Source organism: Amblyomma maculatum, chromosome 1 (assembly GCF_055883805.1).
Source record: "Amblyomma maculatum isolate TAMU_Amacu chromosome 1, ASM5588380v1, whole genome shotgun sequence".
Taxonomy (NCBI): domain Eukaryota; kingdom Metazoa; phylum Arthropoda; class Arachnida; order Ixodida; family Ixodidae; genus Amblyomma; species Amblyomma maculatum.
Window position 1 is genome coordinate 14409290 of NC_139344.1, and position 15611 is coordinate 14424900.

Genomic DNA, 15611 nt, shown 5'->3' on the forward strand with positions numbered 1-15611 from the left:
TTTATGAGAGTGTGAGAGGGGAGGTCGAACCCGCGTCCCCCGTGCGAGAAATTTAACATTGGAAAATGGTATACTGAACTCCATATTTTTCGATAAGTATAAGAAGTACGTAGATTAAATAGGACGACCCCCCCCCCCCCCCCCCCCCCTTCTCCGGAGCTCCGACTATACCTGCCCCATGAGCGACCCATATATTCACCGCTGGTAATAATCCTGTCTGTCCTGTACCCGCCTATGGAGCAAACACTTGGAGCTTAAATTCAGTTAAATTAATTTGAGGACAGCGCAGCGAACTTCGGAACAAAAAAAAAAAAGAATGATAGGATTAACAATTGATCAGACAACTGCATGATGTTTCGCTCTTAAAAACCTGTTCAGTGCCTCTTTTCGTGTAAGTTTTTTTTTTTTTTTTTTTTCCGCAACAGAAAACGCGTCACAGTCGTTGTTGAGCGCATAAGGCTAATGCGTTGGTATGGCCGGACTGATGCATGAGCTACTGCGCCGCCGATGCGCTGCCGCCCCCGCAGACGCGTTGCGCGCATAGTTCGTGTGTCTGCGAGATGACCAAATTGTTGGCGACGCCTGCATCAGCTGGCACGGAAGTTCCCGAGAGCGCTGGCATTGATCGATCGGCCTGTGTAACGTCGACAGCAGGAGCATGGTGTTCTGCAAGGGGGGCTTTCGGCTAGACCTCCCAGCGATACACCGTTCACACCCAAGACGTCCCTCCGATGTCAGCGCTGTTATGCTGACGCTCCGCCGATGACGCTCCGCCGACATCTCAGTTTTTTGCTACTGCTGCGCAGAGCTGATCGATGAAGCGGTCAAGGTGACGGTTAGCTAAATAAATATCTGTGTACAGCATATACAAGGGCTTTTAAAAAGTCTGCTCATGGGCCGACAGCATAATGGGCTCAGACGCGGCGACGACCTGGGAGGAGGTCTCACTGCCTCCCCTTTCTCTTCTCGACGCGCTGCTGGGCTTTCTAGCCCCGGGATCCGTTTCATCCGCCTGCAGTTTGAACACTCGCAAGCGCCGCTGGTCACTGTTTAGTTCGACAAATGGATACGTGCTCGACCGTCGGAAGATCTGAAGGAAGTCAACCGGTTGACCCTGGTTACGGGCGCCGGGCAATCGCGGCGGTTATGAGTCGTCGGGTAAGCCGCGAGTGTGTCCGCAAGCCGTTGCGCACTATAGGTTTTCTTCGCCCGGTCAGGGCGCACGGCGCCGGCGGTTTCACGCAGTGCTAGCGCACACAACAATGGGCATGCAGCTTCGTCAGCTTTAAGGCCACTGTCTTTGGCTTGAGCCGACTCCCTCCGGTTGCTTACTGGGACAGTATACAGTTGCGGAGGTGAGCTAGCTGGAAACGCGGCCTCATGTCATGAGAAGCTTGTGGAGGGTGTGCGAAGCTGGGACTCGCTTAGTTGTACAAGCATGGCTTCTTACCTTTGCACTGCAGATGATCTTGTAAATGTCAACCGCGTAAAGTCAGAGGATACCACGTGCCTTCCTCAGCCTCCCCGCCCCCCTCCTTTTTGTTTTTCAATTGTCCTGATTACGAAAGAAAGGATATATAGTTTAACGTCAGCCGAGTTTTCTTTTAAATGCGATTTTGGGGTTGTAGTGCTTGATACAAACTATATATATATATATATAGCGAAGTATACGCTTCATTAAAGGAAACATTTTTTATTTTTCATTTCACTCGACGTTTCGATCGGAGACCGATCTTTCTCAAGAGTCTCAAATATATATATATATATATATATATATATATATATATATATATATATATATATATATATATATATATATATATATATATATTTAGTTTGTGCTTAAGGAAATGCTTATTTAATGATACTGTAGATTGAAGCTTGTTGAGGAAGATGGCCCATGAACTGTAGCCGCGGCTGGTGAGCCTGCGGAGCGGGCCATGCGGCTGAAACTGTTCTATCACTGCGCGAGCGTTCGCGGCTTTTGGTGCAAATGCATTTATTGCCTCATGAGTGCATGTGTACAGGAGCTGTGGACAGAGAGTGTCTTATTCGCGAGCTATATCGGCGTCCGTTGCTACGAGATAAAGCAACCTGCAGGGCCCAGCTAGGCGGCGCTACGGGAGCGCCAGCAGGGCTTTAGCTAGCAGCGCTCAGCGCCACCAACGCCGGCGCAAAATAATTTGAGGCTGCCGGCGCGGTCGGGTTGCGTTTGAGTCGTACCCGAAACTGCTGGAGCGGAGGTCGCTTATATCTACCGATGGGCGGAGGTGAAGCCGCGCGGCCATGTTGCCATGGGCAAGAAACGGGAGCCGCATCTCGCCCGCCGCGCTTTTAATTGTTATGATGATCGTTGGTGGTAGTTAATGATTAATAGAGTTTATAATAGACATTGTAGAGGTAATGAATTCAAATAATAACTATGACTCCTCATGACTGCTAATGACGACGAAACGACAAATATGTCAAACGACGACTTGGAATCACCGCGACTGATTGGAAACGAGTAAAAATGCTTAGCGATGAGTGGTGATGACTACAGTGATCGACTACAATGACCGGTCGAAGCAATCTACCGTGAAGTGCGTCGAACGTAAATGGTCCTCGTCTTTTGGCTGCCACCTTTCCCGCCGGACAGCCCGCTCCCACATACTTCGCACATTTGGGTCCTTGGGAAACCTGTTTAGAAAACATTGTGACCGTCAGATGTGAAAGCTGAGGCAGACTACGAGCTGTCAGCATGCGCCGCGACAGGCAGATACGTTTTCAATATGCTCAAATTGGTACTTGCAAGTGAAACGTAATCTCGGAGCCCTTTTTCGCTCGATTTGTACAGCCGTACGCAACACACGAAGCAACCATTTTTCACTGCAACATCCAGAACATCCAGAGCCGCCGCGCCAACTACGCGCCTCGGCAAACGGGGCGTTTTTTTTTTCTTTTTTTTTTTTTTTTTTCATGGCGAGGTGGGCGGCGCGCGGCTTCAGCTCAGGCACGGAGGGGACCTCCGCTCCAGCAGTTTTATTTAAACCTCATTGGTCGTACCTCGGGATTAGGGAAGCATGTCGGTCGTCATTTTCTTCTGCTTTGAGGCCACCGAATGCCCTGAGAGCTGTTTCCGACCCACCCCCGATATTGGCGAAAGGAAGTTGCCTTTTCGAAAATGGTCACTTTTACAACGTGAAAGATGTCTACAAAGGGCCTCACCGCAAAGTGTCTGCGCGCAACAAGCGCGCGTACGACTTCAAGCTTCGCGTGTGTAACGGAGCTTTTTATTTATCTATTACGTGCACACGTTATGCCAAAAACATTGAAGGTGAGAATGAAAATTAAAAAGAACTTGCTCTTTGTTTGTTCGTTTGTTTTTGCAGCGTTATTCTTCCCTCGAATGTTTCGCTTTGCAGTGTTATACCATATGTCGAAAACTACTGTTTGGTAGTTATAGGCGTGCCACCTATCACGAACTCTCATTGCTTTCGCATTTCAGCACGTAAGGAGACTTAAGTGCATCCTTGTTTTTGTAATTTTTAGCTTCGCTTTTATATATATATATATATATATATATATATATATATATATATATATATATATATATATATATATATATATATATATATATATATATATATATATATTGACAGCGCCGCTACGATACTGTCCTTGTCGGGCTGTTTGCTAATCAATCATAAGGTGCGGCCTTTGAAAGCAAAAGAGGACGAAGAGTAGACAAACTTGTCTCCAAAAGCTTCCACAGATATTGTCAGTGAAATCACATTTTATTCTGCACGAAACTGCACAAAAACTGGATATTCTAGTTTGTGTGAGGCCGAAAGCTCCGAAATGTCATCCGAAAACACTTGGGGCTCATCTCAAGGTATAACGTCGAATTTATTTTTGGCAGCGGTATCGCCAACGCTCAGCTGACGTGGAAGTTCTGCTCGTGCGCGCAGCGCAGCGGTTCTTGCTACGGACGTCGGCTTTGGAAAGTACCCCTTCGTTCCAGTGCCGATTGCAGACTCCCAGTTTCGCACACTCTACGTGAGCGTTGGAAACATGGGTCCGAGCTTCCTGCAAGCAAAGCCGCATCAAACGCGTGAGGCCACCGGCCTCTTCAAGTACGTGCTGCGGCGACTGTTCTGGCCACTAAAATGGAACCAGCAAAGGCCGCCAAAGGAGAGATGTTGCCGCGCTCGTGCTGCTGATGTACTCGAAGTTCCCGCCGCCGGGTGTGTCTACGCCCCTCCTACCAACGCTGCACGCTCTCATGCTGCCCACACGGCCGACGCTATCCACGCGGCTTCTGCAGGTCCTCTTATATTTACCAACGCTGCGTACGTTGAGGACTCTGCGCACGTTGAGGACTCTGCGCACGTTGAGGACTCTGCGCACGTTGAGGACTCTGCGCACGTTGAGGACTCTGCGCATGTTCACGACTCTGCGCACGTTGAGGACTCTGCGCATGTTGAGGACTCTGCGCATGTTCACGACTCTGCGCATGTTCACGACTCTGCGCATGTTCACGACTTCGCGCATGTTCAGGACTCTGCGCACGTTCAGGACATGACGGAAGCTCTGATGACATGTGGCATTGTTGCAACGTGCACAATGATGGCAGCATCTGGCCCTGGCTCTGGACAATAACACGGATTGAGAGAGAATTTAGCCATGCCTGCCTCGACCACCTCTGCCTCTCCTGCCAGCCTTGCCTCCTTTTGTCCACTACCTCTACGTGAATCACCCTCAGATTGGCTTCCCCTGCCTCCAGAAGACCAGTGCTCCTGCCACTACGTCTGCGAGGCCCGCCGCGCTTGCCAGCATCATCACATCCCCTGTCCCTGACGAGGTTCTCCTCCTTCACCACATCAGGGATGCGCAGGTATTTGATGGTGCTACCCCGGATGTAGCATTTCGCCATTCGCCAGAACTTGTCACCGTCCCTGGACGTGCAAATAACCTCGCTGAGGTTGATGTTCATCCAATTGTCGCAACTTACTAAATGGCCGTTGTAAGTTCCTCCCTTTATGAGCTCCGCAAGCATGGGGTGATTCTGGGCCGTCCCCAGCAGGGATAGCGGCAACATCTTGACTGCGCGCGTTGAGGACTGGGCGCACGTCGACGCCTCTACCCGCGATGAAGATCCTGCACATACCGCTCAGCGACAGCACCTTGGTGGGCGCCTCGTGGCCCTATGCGTCCACTCCTCGGACCCATGGGCGGTGCGTGTCTGCTGAAGATTGAGACAAACTCAGTTCGAGGGTGAATATGTACTCACAGGGGGCGCGTATGTGCCGTGCCTGTGTAATGGGTGCCGATCGGAATGCTGGCCAGGGAGTTTCTGGACAATTTCACCACGCCTTCGCTGCGCATGCGCAATGGATACGAAATTTTCGTTATTTAATATTGTGCGATATAAAAGATTCGATCCTACAGCGGTCTCTGCCCAAATTCGTGCTTATAAAGACCGTTGCGTTGGCACGCCTTGTGCGGGTGGCTCGCGCACTCTGCACAAGCACGGCTGCTTAAAAGGGTGAGCCCCGAGACCAGCCGTGGAGCCATAACACGTGTCGCTCCGCTACCGAGTACCGTCCGTGCGCGTGTTCAGGTCGCCAGAAATTTCGTAACATCAACCTGTTTGTATGTAAAGGGGCGCCTTTCATATGAGTTCAGTGCGGCGGCGGGCATATTTCCGCTCGTCTATAAAACCGTCATAGACACCTAATTTTTAAGGCGATAGCCTTTAATGGCTCATGCTCGCGGATCGCGTCCGTCTGTGCGTCCGTAACGCTTTCGCTACGTGGGAGGCGGTAGCTGGCAGCTGACATGACCGAGCACTAACTGGACGTAAGACTTCCTGACATTTCGTTTGGCAGGAGTTGCCAACTCGGGCCTCTCCTTTCATATATGGGAGGGTGAGATCAGAATCAGTCTGCCGAGACCCTTGCATTCACGTTGCCTCTGTAGGTCACGCAGGCACATTCATACGGCTCGGTTAAAGCGGGGCTTCATATTTTCGCTGCTAGCTTACGCTATCGCGTCATTACGAAGGTGGGAGTGAAAACAGAGAGAAAGAGGTGCCGTAGTGGAAGGCTTCAGACCACTGCGCGATAGAGGCTTTCGCCTCATCGCAGTTTAGTCATTCAAAGTGCCCCTAGAATTTTTTTGTTTTGTGGTTTCATCTTTCACATTATGCGTTATTGATTAGTATGTGTACATCACCTTGCGATATTCGATTACGACGGCTAAATATTTCATAATTGAAATTCTTTATGATGCTGTTTCGGCCCGACAGCAACCGAACGATGGATGTGGCATGTATTCGAGGCCCCAGAAAAACGGCGTCATAATTGCTATGTTCTTGAAACGGACTGGCTTAACCATTGTAGTGAACTAAAACTGCGCATCAGCGATTATATTGCAGATTTTAGTACTCCCTAGCGCTAAATGTGTCGCTTGCGAAAAAAAAAAAATTATGTCCCGGTGAAGCCTCTGAGCAGCAGCGAGGCTCATGCATTACGCTGCATGGCGTTTGTGTTGGCGTCATTCCACCGTCTGGGTCGAACCTGCAAAAGCTATATATGAAGTGCCACTTGCGAAAAAGCCCGAAAAAGTTTGATGCCGCCAGCAAAAGCTAAACAAAATTAAACCAAACCAATATAAGGCTAAACCAAGGTAAACAAAAGTAAGCAAGGGCAAAGCGTGCTTACCTACCTCAGCCGCATTTATCTTAGCCAGGGAGATCGGGAGCCATTTTTTTCTTGAGTGGCCTAAACACCCAAGTACACGTCACAGCCAAGGTTCGGTTGTTGAAACCGAACAATGCCGGTTGGTGTACGTGAACAGCATCAGGAAATTTAGTTATTGATTGCTTAGCGGTCGTATAGGCGAATACCACCAACTCTGACCAACGTATGTTCTTAAGACCTGACGCATAATTTCAGAGATGAAAACATCCGACACTAAAATCCGCAACAGTCCTTCGCTTGCCAGATGGAAGGGAGGATGCTCCAGGTGCAATCCTCCTGTAAGGGTACTTTAGAACCATTTTCATCTCAGTCTTTTCCCGTGTGCAAACATGGCGTGCGCAAGGAAGAGTTATCCCGTGCGCAAGCTTGCTCGTCATCTCATGACCAGGTGACGCGAGAATGGCGCGTGGTCACTAAAAGGCGCCGCCGAGAGCCTCGACGCATGACTATCGCCGTGTCGATCACATCTGACATTGCGTGTCGTCCGTAGTGCCGACTTAAACCATTAAATGTCGACGTCGTGAAGCACCAGCTAACGCAAATCTTCATCTACGCTGCACCGGCGAACCTAATTGAATGTCGAAAGCAAACCATGCTTCTATGCAGGCACGCATTTCTCTGATCGCGAAGAAGGTTCCTCGGTTGATTTGTAGGCTTTCTAAAGAAGCGTCTGCAAGCGCGACTCAGGCTGTGAGGATCGCAGGGACTCGGGAAATTTCGACCATCTTGGTGACTTTAACAACGTGCCCCGAGATCGCACAGTACAAAGGCGGGCGTTTCGCCGCCATCGAAAAGCCGCCGCAACTCGAATTGAGCCCGCGTCCTTGGGACCAAAAGTCGAGCTCCCACATCCGAGCCACTGCGACGGGCCCACAAAGAAAACATAAGAAAACACAGAAAACATAAACGCGGGATGCAAGAAACAGGGGCGACACAATAAAAACTGCGGTCAGCGGCAGTAATACGCATTACGCGATTTTTTTTTTTTAACTTTGGGCACCACATTTTTTCTTACGTGTTTTATTCCTTTAAATAAGCGCATGGTTTTCAGCCGTGTATGTGTAAAGCCTCCTGGGAGGCTTTGGTTGTGTCGGGGACCCCTTGTGGACCAGTGGAAATGATGGAGCATCCCCTGAGACCTGTGGGGAGATCTTGTGTAGACTGTCGCCGCATTTCCGGGAGCAGGTCGTAGAATTTGGTTGGAATCAATGCCTCTGAAAAACGGGCACTTAATAAGCCCGCGCGCCACGGCCTGCAGAGGTCTTGGGGGAGGTATGCACATGCCACTAGAGAGGATACCAATCCTCCAAAGTCCAAACACCTCGCCTCTTGGTCGTCGGACACCCGAAACTCTTTGCATTGCATTATCCAGCAGTGCAGCCAGAGCTCGAGTTTCACCGATACCGGCATCAGCAAATGCCATAGAACGCGTAGATGCGCTTTTTCTCGTGCACGCGTTCTCCGTCTCTGCGCTCATCTCGCGTTTCTTTCGCTTTGGCTGCTTTTAACCCGGTACAACTGGATTTAGCCAGGACAGAGCTGCCGCGTGACCACTCGTTTCTTTTGTGTGCATGTGCGTGCGTGCGTGCGTGCGTGCGTGCGTGCGTGCGTGCGCGCGCGCGCGCGCGCGCGCGTGCGTGCGTGCGTGTGTGTGTGTGTGTGTGTGTGTGTGTGTGTGTGTGTGTGTGTGTGTGTGTGTGTGTGTGTGTGTGTGTGTGTGTGTGTGTGTGTGTGTGTGTGTGTGTGTGTGTGTGTGTGTGTGTGTGTGTGTGCGCGTGCGCGCGCGCGCGAAATACGTAAGATATTAGAATACATGGATTACCACTTAATATTCGCCTACGACCGCTAAGTAACGTATAATTCAATTTCTTCTTCGTGCTGTGTCAGTTTCACCAGATGAACGTTGACTGTGCCGTGTAAGAACTGTCTACGTCGCGTGCGGTATGGAGGAAACTGCATGCGATACAACAGCTGATACGTCGTTTGTTGTCAGTCCAGCTCTTGAAGCACGCTGGCCTAAGCGTTTTAATGACTTCGAATTGTACGTCTTTGCTCGTCCGTGCTCGCTGGTCACTGTGTCCACTTGTCTGCCGAGAGGAGGAGTGAGTGAAGAATAGCAACGGTGATCCGCCGTTTTCAAGGGAACACTGAATACAATTTCGTGCACTCTTTGTTATTGGTGGTGAAACTCTTATACTTTGGCTCTTTCTGGCTACGTCGATGGCCGGCAGGCAAATCGGAGTAAATCGCATTTATAAGCCCCGCCGTGGTGGCCCAGTGGTTAGGGCTCTGGACTGCCGATCCCGACTGCGGCGGCCGGCGACGAGCTTGAAACCCACTCTGGGCCAACAAGCCCCCTGTCAGGGGGCACCGTCGCAAACTTCCGGGAACATCGCCTCCCAGGCATTTTCCGACCGTCTGCAAGGAGGGGAGGACTCGGTGCTGGGCTAGGTCCTGTTTCGCTCCAGCTACTCGAGGAATCCTTGTTGGTTTTTTTTCCTCTGCTTAGTGATACGCTTGAGTTCAGCGGGTTGCCTCGCCTGATCTGAGGATGGAGCGGCGAAAGGCAAGGCGCTGGTGTACTGTGCAATGCCAGTGCCTGGTAAATAACCACCGGTGATCGATATTATCCCGATCTCTCCACTACGGCGTCTCTCATAGCCGATGCCTGTTTGGGACATGAAACCTCGTAAAATGAGACGAAATTGCGTATAAGAATTTTTCTGTCACTTGATTAGAATTCGTGGCCTAGTCTACATCGAAAAGGCCCGCGTTAACTCCATTTTCAAATGAAAAGCGGTGTAGCCTCTCGGATCAGCGCAGAAAAGGGAAAAAAAAAAAGATAAAAATTGCGTCGACGCACAGTGCCGCATCTAAGTTAATTTGCGAAACTTTTCTGGGGTGACGTTCACATTTCACTTTTTTTTTTTTAAATCCTTTTCTAGCTTAATACCCTTCAGTGACGAATTGCTACCATATTTTGAACGAAGGGAGTGGCTCGTTTTCTTATTTTTGAAGTGACGTGCCATTCTTCCACGGAAGCATAGTTTGCGCCTTGATTATCGAACGTGACATTTCTCGCAGGTACTCATGCATACACGTTGTGAGCAGGAACTTCTTTCAAGGCCTCAGTTATACTGCTTTTGACCGATGCCTGCCATATGAAGACGTTATACAAGGAAATGAGCACTCTTGCAAACTGAAGAAACAAAAATCACTTGCACCGGAAACACGGACACATCCGTTTTGAAAACGACTCCCACATTTGAGGGCATACACCGCTCCCTGCGTTCTAGAAAGTTGGTCGTGTTCGGGTCGCTTTCACAAATACACGTACGCAGCCTGGGGGAGTTCAAATCAGATAGAAAGCTAGTATATCTGTCGCCTGTGCACGTGTCTAGGCTGCTCCGCATTCTGCACGTGCTCTTTATCAAGCAACATCCCCGCTTAAATCGTCGGAAGCTCGAATTTTCGCCTATTAAATGCACGCAGCCGTGCACTTTCAATGCTGCCCTGCTTTGGACTGGAATGTTCTCGTCCAGACTTCGCCGGTGTGGCGCATTGATTACGGTGCTCTACTACTGTGCCCAGGGACGCGGGATCGAATCCCGGCCTCGGCGGCCGTTTTTGGATGGAGGCGTTCAAGCGCCCGTGTGCTGTGCGATGTCAGTGCATGTTAAAGAACCCCAGGTGGTCGATATTTCCAGACTCCTCCACTACGGCGTCTCTCATAGCCTGAGTCGCTTTGGGACGTTAAAGCCCATGCACAAGGCAAACCAATCCGTTCTTGTCTAGGTGTCGAGCACCCAGGGTGAGTTTCGGAATGGCTAGCGTTGAACGGAGTTTGGACACCTTTTGACGTTAATTAATTGTAGTTGTGCGGTTTGAATGCTGTAGAAATACCGGGCACATATACCGAAAATTCGAAATGCATTGCCTGTGAAAATTGTGTGCGAAGCTGTACACGCGCCGCTAAGTTGGGCCCCATTCGCTTTCGATGCCGGCCACAGACAGTGCAGTGCACAGAGACGGGAGCACTTGCGTTTGGGCGACTGAGAGCCAGACGCGCCGGAGCCGGACAGCTCGCTCGCCTTCGACAGCCCCTGGCTTTGCAGCCAACAGCACTATGTGGCCGATTCATTCTAATCTCTCATGGGACCAAATTCGCTTCGGTCTTAAAATGTCGTATTCGAAGACGGCGCCGGCGGAGTGGCATGCTACGCTACGGTAGGGAGAATATTTTGAAGGTACTCGGTCTGCGGTCCTGCGAGCAAAGCAAGCGCACGCTTTCTTTATTTTTTCCTAGCTGTGCGAAAAGGATGAAAGGCGGGTGGTCAAGCTGGCCAACGTTGAGGCTGGCCGAACGTAGGACCTCTGAAGATTTGTCTGCTTTGGTGCGTATAGCGAGTTAGAGCATCGGCCGCTTTTGTACCCGAGTTAAGCCTGTTATGTGAAACGACGGAAAATTGTCCGCCCATAATGTATAAGCAACATCTTGGATAATTCCACAGCTGAATTCCAAACGTCTACGTGCTCTTGGAAGATGTTCTAGGTCTTGACAGTATTTTCCGCCACTACAAAACTGCACGTGCATGGGCGCGCGAGGCGGGCGCTGGTATACTCTACTGTACAGGGTACAGTCTAGACTCCTCCCGCACCACTAATGTATCACGGGTACTGCACACGGTCAGTGTACTCTCATACGTTTTCGTTACAACGAGGAAGGCAACGCACGATCCCTGCACGCTGGAGGAACCAGACTGCCTGCGTCGCTTCGCCAGTGTTGCCACATCAGTCAGCTGGATTTTCCCAGATGTCGAAACAATATTTCCCTTTTTTTCCCACGTAATAATTTTTCGTGAAAGACCGATTTTAGAGCGAACATCCCCAATCAAATTCATAAGAAAAGTATCACAAGAAGGTAAAATATAAATCCCACGTATAATGTCGATCAATGGGATAGTTCTGCCACCATGGCGCCTTCGCGAAGCTATCTGTGCAGGCTGGCACTAGCCATATAGTTTCCAAAGCGGCCTGCGCTAATCCCTCCCCCTAGCGACCCTGCAGCATTTCTCTAACCTAATCATCCCCTTCTCCCCTCTGCACCTCTGGACCGAGGCCTGATCGTGTTCACGGCACAAGGACAAAAATCTCTCTCTTCCCTGGCCTTGGCTGCAGAGCGACAGAAAGTTGTTCGGAGTGTGTACGTCATAGAGTGAATACAAAGACTCTAGAGGGAAAGCTGCCCGTTCACCCAATGCATTCGAGGGGTGACCGCGTGATTTCCGCCATTATCACACTGTTCATTATCACACTGTGCCGGCGGAGTGGCATGCTACGCTACGGTAGGGAGAATATTTTGAAGGTACTCGGTCTGCGGTCCTGCGAGCAAAGCAAGCGCACGCTTTCTTTATTTTTTCCTAGCTGTGCGAAAAGGATGAAAGGCGGGTGGTCAAGCTGGCCAACGTTGAGGCTGGCCGAACGTAGGACCTCTGAAGATTTGTCTGCTTTGGTGCGTATAGCGAGTTAGAGCACAGTCTGGGACCGGCCGCTTTTGTACCCGAGTTAAGCCTGTTATGTGAAACGACGGAAAATTGTCCGCCCATAATGTATAAGCAACATCTTGGATAATTCCACAGCTGAATTCCAAACGTCTACGTGCTCTTGGAAGATGTTCTAGGTCTTGACAGTATTTTCCGCCACTACAAAACTGCACGTGCATGGGCGCGCGAGGCGGGCGCTGGTATACTCTACTGTACAGGGTACAGTCTAGACTCCTCCCGCACCACTAATGTATCACGGGTACTGCACACGGTCAGTGTACTCTCATACGTTTTCGTTACAACGAGGAAGGCAACGCACGATCCCTGCACGCTGGAGGAACCAGACTGCCTGCGTCGCTTCGCCAGTGTTGCCACATCAGTCAGCTGGATTTTCCCAGATGTCGAAACAATATTTCCCTTTTTTTCCCACGTAATAATTTTTCGTGAAAGACCGATTTTAGAGCGAACATCCCCAATCAAATTCATAAGAAAAGTATCACAAGAAGGTAAAATATAAATCCCACGTATAATGTCGATCAATGGGATAGTTCTGCCACCATGGCGCCTTCGCGAAGCTATCTGTGCAGGCTGGCACTAGCCATATAGTTTCCAAAGCGGCCTGCGCTAATCCCTCCCCCTAGCGACCCTGCAGCATTTCTCTAACCTAATCATCCCCTTCTCCCCTCTGCACCTCTGGACCGAGGCCTGATCGTGTTCACGGCACAAGGACAAAAATCTCTCTCTTCCCTGGCCTTGGCTGCAGAGCGACAGAAAGTTGTTCGGAGTGTGTACGTCATAGAGTTAATACAAAGACTCTAGAGGGAAAGCTGCCCGTTCACCCAATGCATTCGAGGGGTGACCGCGTGATTTCCGCCATTATCACACTGTTCATTATCACACTGTGCCGGCGGAGTGGCATGCTACGCTACGGTAGGGAGAATATTTTGAAGGTACTCGGTCTGCGGTCCTGCGAGCAAAGCAAGCGCACGCTTTCTTTATTTTTTCCTAGCTGTGCGAAAAGGATGAAAGGCGGGTGGTCAAGCTGGCCAACGTTGAGGCTGGCCGAACGTAGGACCTCTGAAGATTTGTCTGCTTTGGTGCGTATAGCGAGTTAGAGCACAGTCTGGGACCGGCCGCTTTTGTACCCGAGTTAAGCCTGTTATGTGAAACGACGGAAAATTGTCCGCCCATAATGTATAAGCAACATCTTGGATAATTCCACAGCTGAATTCCAAACGTCTACGTGCTCTTGGAAGATGTTCTAGGTCTTGACAGTATTTTCCGCCACTACAAAACTGCACGTGCATGGGCGCGCGAGGCGGGCGCTGGTATACTCTACTGTACAGGGTACAGTCTAGACTCCTCCCGCACCACTAATGTATCACGGGTACTGCACACGGTCAGTGTACTCTCATACGTTTTCGTTACAACGAGGAAGGCAACGCACGATCCCTGCACGCTGGAGGAACCAGACTGCCTGCGTCGCTTCGCCAGTGTTGCCACATCAGTCAGCTGGATTTTCCCAGATGTCGAAACAATATTTCCCTTTTTTTCCCACGTAATAATTTTTCGTGAAAGACCGATTTTAGAGCGAACATCCCCAATCAAATTCATAAGAAAAGTATCACAAGAAGGTAAAATATAAATCCCACGTATAATGTCGATCAATGGGATAGTTCTGCCACCATGGCGCCTTCGCGAAGCTATCTGTGCAGGCTGGCACTAGCCATATAGTTTCCAACGCGGCCTGCGCTAATCCCTCCCCCTAGCGACCCTGCAGCATTTCTCTAACCTAATCATCCCCTTCTCCCCTCTGCACCTCTGGACCGAGGCCTGATCGTGTTCACGGCACAAGGACAAAAATCTCTCTCTTCCCTGGCCTTGGCTGCAGAGCGACAGAAAGTTGTTCGGAGTGTGTACGTCATAGAGTTAATACAAAGACTCTAGAGGGAAAGCTGCCCGTTCACCCAATGCATTCGAGGGGTGACCGCGTGATTTCCGCCATTATCACACTGTTCATTGGTTGCCAGATGAATTTTACTTGCTAAATCTGGCACATGAAGATGGTTTGAAGCTGGCAACTTGGATTGTGGGAAGATGGCGGCGTGCAGCTAACCGACGGCGGGCGGCTACTGTTCAGTAGGTGCTGTAAACAACAGCAGAATCGTCGCGTGTGGAGCATTTCTTGTGATATATTGCGTCGCGTACCTACTTTAACATCACATAGGTGTCCTGATTCTTCTGAGTTGTTATCGCAAGGCCGGCTATCCCTGCGATTGTTTCGCGCTTCGCATGCATTTCGTCCGTCGAGCGCACATGCATCTCCTCTGTGCCCGATCACCTGAAAATATGTCAGAAATTTGCTTTGGCGCAAGACGACGACCACAGTATATTAAAAAAAAAAAAACAGTGACGAATTCCACAGCAACGGTCCTTGGTCTACCCGGGATGGCTAGTGCTGCATACAGTAAATGTCAAAGGGTGCTCGTGTGTGTTTACTGTTGATCTGCTACGTCTGCTCGCAAACATGGTTTCCAATTGTTCTACATCATTCCTTTATGGCCAAGAAGGTGCCTGAAAGATTATATAATATGCTTGAAACTTGAAAACAATGTATAGAAATTTCCTACAGTTGTGTTATCGGCAGCGGTTTTTAAAACTTTTGTTCAAACCTTTGTTCATTTTTGACGCAGTGGGCAGAAACTGTGCTGGCCACAATGATAAATTTGATGATGGCGGCGAACCAGTGAGAAGCTCGTTTCCCTGCCCAGCTTTCCCTCTAGAGTCTTTGTATTAACTCTATGGTGTACGTGAAGGTATCTCGCTCTTGACCATGAGAAAATGAAACTGTCCCCTTCCAACCTTGCTAAAAGTGAATCCGGAATGCCACACTCTGCACGGGCACTTGTGCGGTGTGCCACGCGCGCAATTCATTGGCTTTGCAAACAAGGCAGGAAAGTGAAGGCAGGCCGATATTCTGCTCCACCCCCCCCCCCCCCCCCCAAAAAAAAAAAAAAAAAAAAAAAAAGTCATCTCGGCGTTTTTACAGCGTGTCTGCATATTTTCCCAACGAAACGTATATGAAACAGCAGCTTTCAGCGACAGCAGAAATTTCCTACATTTTCAATGGGCTGAAAATTATTTTCCCCTTTTCCTTTAGTAGCTTGCATTTCCCACGATTCGGCAACACTGCGCTTCGCATACCAGCCAGATTGGCGCTCACTACATTCCCGCGCATCGCGCCTCTCTCAAGGAAAAAAAAAAAAATGTTCATGATACATCCATATGTCAAGTGAATGCGCACGCGAGGTCCGCCCAGGACCTG

General features: G+C 49.8%; 1 protein-coding gene and 2 pseudogenes across 1 annotated transcript in view; 2 read left to right on the top strand and 1 right to left on the bottom strand.

Moving 5' to 3' along the window:
• Positions 1 to 15611, top strand: part of Kua (Plasmanylethanolamine desaturase Kua) — a 542303-nt gene that overhangs the window by 70085 nt on the left and 456607 nt on the right. The window lies entirely within an intron of this gene.
• On the bottom strand, positions 4660 to 5080 carry LOC146201802 (U6 snRNA-associated Sm-like protein LSm4 pseudogene; annotated as a pseudogene).
• Positions 5131 to 15611, top strand: part of LOC146201803 (uncharacterized) — a 32077-nt pseudogene continuing 21596 nt past the window's right edge.